This window comes from Ambystoma mexicanum, chromosome 2q, assembly GCF_040938575.1.
Source record: "Ambystoma mexicanum isolate Mex_15411 chromosome 2q, UKY_AmexF1_1, whole genome shotgun sequence".
Lineage (NCBI taxonomy): Eukaryota > Metazoa > Chordata > Amphibia > Caudata > Ambystomatidae > Ambystoma > Ambystoma mexicanum.
This window is the reverse complement of record NC_090924.1, coordinates 692,523,401-692,528,400: the sequence shown is the minus strand read 5'-3', so window position 1 is coordinate 692,528,400 and position 5,000 is coordinate 692,523,401.

Here is a 5,000-nt window from a genome sequence, read left to right as displayed (position 1 = left end):
ACCGCTGGCTCCGGATCCCCTCCAGCCGCCACACTCCTTGAAGGGTTTTTTCTGCCTTGATTGGCTTTTTCCCTTCGCTTTGTCTGGACTCGGGAAGGGGGCCTCAGGTTTGCTATATTTTAGCGTTCACTGTGGCTTCCTCTCGCGACAGATACGTTCTACATAAAAAGGAGAAGGATTATCTATCTCACCGAAAGCTGCAACCGGAGGACTTTGAATCAGGTGAGGAGAGTGGGGAGGAACGGGAATTAGCGGAATCTACCATTCAGGACAGATTGCAACGCCAACCAGTAGAAATGTCGGCAGAAGATCAAATACAAGAACTATGGAAGGCTGTCCAGGGATTATCCCAAGAGTTACAAAATGTGAAGGCAGAGAATGTGGTCTTGAAACAGATGGTTACTGCCCGTGAACCTCAATCCCCAGAACTCCCTGTTATGGCTCTTTCGGCTGGGAAGTTCGATGGAACTCCTAAAAAAGTAAAAGAATTTTTGGAGGCCTGTTTAGTATATTTCACTTTCAGGCCCCGGCTTTTTGCTACCGACCAGACTAAGATCGGGTTCATGATATCTAACATGACCGGCAATGCCCTGGCATGGGCTACTCCGCTGGTTACCGGATCTAATCCCATCCTACATGATTTTGCGGGTTTTCAGACCCTGTTACAGCAAACCTTTGAGAGACCCGAACTGACTTACACTGCCTGCGAAGACCTGCTGGATATCCGTCAAGGGTCATTGGATGTTCTATCGTATATTTCAGAATTCAAGAGATTGGCTTCGGGAGCTGGGTGGTCTGAACAGGCACAATTTGCCATATTCCGGCGAGGCCTCAAGGAAGAAATCAAAGACGAACTCGCCAGATCTTCCAGACAACCTTCTTTTTCTGATTTACTTTCCGCAGCCTTACAGATTGAATATAGACTGCAGGAGCGACGGTCAGAACGCCGTAAACAACGAACTACTGTTCATTTTTCCGATTCCGCCCCATCCTCTATCTCCTCCTCTCCTTCCCATACCTCAGATGAACCCATGCAGATTGGATCTACAAGAGGACCTCTTTCCACTGCAGAAAGAAGAAGAAGGAAGGAAAAAGGTCTATGTGCCTATTGTGGGTCGGATCAACATCTCCTGAAGGAATGTTCTGTTCTTCCTCAGAAACGACAGGGAAACGGTTTCCCTCGGCGCCAGTAGGGACCTGGTTCCGAGGGGCTTCAGACTCATTCACCAGTCCCTATGTTTCTCTCTCGATTTCGGCTCCTTACATCCCCGAGGATTCCAGGCTTATGGTTCTACCCGTTATTATCAAGGTCAACGGCAGAGCGGTTGAGTGCCTTGCACTTTTGGACTGCGGGGCCGCCGGAAATTTTGTCGACATCATCTGGACAAAAAGAATGGGTCTTCGCACCTTACCTCGCAAAGAAGATCAAAAGGTTGAAGGAGTCGATGGTTCTCCTCTTTCTTCAGGTCCCATAACTCACACCACTGAAGATCTATCAGTGACCATTTTTCAACATACCGAGACTATCCGTTTCGACATTATTCGAGCTGCCCATTTTCCGGTTATTCTTGGCATCACATGGCTCAGGAAGCATAATCCCCATGTCAATTGGGCGGATAACCAACTACAGTTTTGTTCTTCCTATTGCAAACTCAACTGTTTTTCTGACGACGGTCTTCCTCAGGTTGTTACGGGGTCTACCACGCAGCTGTCTGGGGTTCATGCTCTACCTCTGTACTGTTCCCCATACTTGGAGGTATTTGTCGAGAAAAAACCAGCGACTTTACCTCCCCATAGACCAGAAGATTGTACCATAGACTTAGAACCAAATGCATTGGTCCCCTTCTGTAGGATGTTCTCTTTAACTCAAGCAGAAAGAAAGGTTCTAAGAGATTATCTTGATGCCAATGTTCAGAATGGGCTCATTCAATCTTCCAAATCTCCTGCCGGAGCTTCTTTGTTCTTCATTAAAAAGAGGGACTCTACTGACTTGCGTCCTTGTATCGATTACCGGGGTCTCAACAAAGTTACCATCCGGGATCGGTATCCTATGCCATTAATTCATGAGATCATCGAAGCTGTTCAAGGTGCACGTTGGTTCACTAAATTAGACCTCAGAAATGCTTATCATCTGTTACGCATCGCCAAAGGAGACGAATGGAAGACCGCTTTTCGCACTCCTTTTGGCTTATTTGAGTACCGCGTCATGCCTTTTGGTTTGGTTAATGCTCCTGCCGTTTTTCAACGGTTTATGGATCGGATGTTTTCAGACTTATTGTCTGTTTCCATGATCATATACCTGGACGACATTCTGATATTTTCCGGCACTCTAGAGGATCACAAAAATCATGTACAAAGTGTTCTGGGAAGACTTAAAGACAACCAACTTCTTGTCAAACCTGAGAAGTGTACTTTTGCGGCTACCTCAGTGCCCTATTTAGGGTATCACCTTTCTGAGAGAGGTATCGCCATGGATCCCAGCAAAGTGTCAGCTATTCTGGACTGGCCTTCTCCTACTTCGATCAAGGAGGTCCAAAGGTTTTTAGGGCTTTCTAATTTCTATCGCTCATTCATCTCAAACTTTTCTGAAGTTGTTCTCCCTATTACTTCTTTACTCAAGAAGACCAACAATCCATTTAGCTGGACTTCGGAAGCAGAACAGAGCTTTCACAATCTCAAGAACCTCTTTTGTACTGCTCCCATTTTGCGCCATCCCGACCAGAATAGACAGTTCCTCGTCGAGACTGATGCCTCGGCCATGGCTATTGGAGCGGTGCTGCTACAAGTTTTCGAGGAACGAGAGCACCCCATTTGCTACCTATCCAAGACGTTGACTCCCAGCCAACTCAACTACTCCGTACTGGAAAAAGAATTGCTAGCTATAAAACAAGCTTGTGAAACCTGGCGACATCTATTGATGGGAGCAAGGCAGACCGTTATCATCAGGACGGACCATAAGAATCTCAAAGTTCTTCAGAATATGGAATGTGTCAACTCCAGGCAGGCTCGCTGGGCATATTTCTTTGCTCAATACGATCTGCAAATTACCTACTTGCCTGGTTCAAACAATACTCTTGCAGATGCTCTCTCTCGGAAGGGTCCCATAGGCGAAGAAAAAAGACATACCCCAGAGCCGATGTTCCACAGGAATAGGATCTTAACAGTTGCTAAAACCTTTTTAGAAGAGGTTCGTGCTGGTGTTGCTTCGGAAGGGACTGTTCCACTGCTCAGAGGAGAGAGATCCTTCAGTAAGAAGGAGGGTCTGCTATTCCTCCACCACCGCTTATACATACCTTCCGGTCCACTACGTCATAAGATCATAAATTGGTGTCATGATTCACTCGCTGCAGGTCATCGTGGGAAGCTTAATACTGCAGAATCTATCGCTCGTTCTTTTTTTTGGCCAGAACTCAAAAAGGATGTAGAGGAATACATACTCGGTTGTCCGGTTTGCGCCATGACGAAGTCCATTACTGGCAAACCTTTGGGTCTTCTCACCCAACCTGAGGTACCCTCTCGCCCTTGGGGCTTGCTTTCTACGGATTTCATTGTAGAACTTCCTGTTTCCAACTCCTGCTCATGTATTATGGTTACAGTTGACACCATGACTAAACTGGCTCACTTTTCCCCATTGCCTGGCCTTCCCACCGCTACCGAGATGGCTGAGGTTTTCGCCCAGGATATCTTCCGTCTCCATGGTCTTCCTGACAAGATCATCTCGGATCGTGGCAGCCAATTCATTTCTAAGTTCTGGAAGGCTCTTTGTTCTCGTCTTGGTATGGAACGTGCTCTGTCGTCTGGGTTCCACCCTCAGACCAACGGTCAAACTGAGCGTCTTAACGCCACATTGGAACAGTACCTTAGGTGCTACAGCAATCGTCTTCAGGACAATTGGGTATCTCTGCTCCCTACGGCAGAGTTTACTTATAATAACTCATTTCATACAGCCATTGGACTCTCTCCTTTCTTTTGCACCTATGGAGTACACCCAAGATCTCTTCTTCCCTACATTCCGTCGCCCACCAATTCCCCGACGGCTGAAGAGGTACTGCAGTCTATTTCTGATGCACACATCACTGCCAAAAGATGTTTGGAAAAGAGTCGTCAATACAACAAAACCCAAGCGGACAAACATCGTAGGCCTTGCCCTGAATGGAAGGAAGGGGACAAGGTCTGGTTGTCCACCAGGTTCTTGCCGCGATGGGTTCACCCTTCCAAACTCTCTCCTCGCTTTTTGGGTCCTTTTCCCATACTTTCCAAAATAAATCCTGTTTCCTTTCGACTTAAACTACCTTCTTACCTCCACCGCATTCATCCTGTCTTCCATGCCTCTCTTCTCAAACCTTTCATTCCGGACGTCCACCAGAGAGCTGTTCCCGATCAGCCCTTTCCTCAGGTGGATTCCTCCATGGAATATGAAGTATCTTCTTTACGCGACTCCCGCCACTACCGTGGTCGGTTGGAGTATTTGGTGTCCTGGAAGGGTTACCCTAGGTCGGAGGACTCGTGGGAACCAGCTTCGAACATTCATGCCCCTCGGTTGTTGGCTCAATTTCATGCCCGTTTCCCCTTTAAGCCGGGGGTCCTACGCTCTAGGAGGGGGCATACTGTCACTCGCCGTCCTGTTTGGCGTTTGTATCCGCGTTGGCGGTTACGCGCTGGTAGGACGAGCGGTTGTTCCGCTACGTGATTTTCTGTTACACACCCTGCGGTCTAGTGGTTTTTCAACATGGCGCCACTGGCGAGTATTTCTTTCCTCCTCTCCCAGCGATCGCCGCGTTGCAACCCCACTTCATTGCGCTAGCTCGCTTTCTTTGGGTTAACACGCTAGTTTTCCAGCTCCGACCGCTTCGGTCTCTTCTCTCTACCTTCGGTCCGCCTGCCTTGGACTGCTTTTTCCGCCTCTCTACTTCCCTGCCTGGCCTATCCTTACCTCCTCCCCCTACCTTCTTGTCTTGTTTCCCTCTCTCGGATTGCCGTCCTCCGCGTCCATTCCGCCC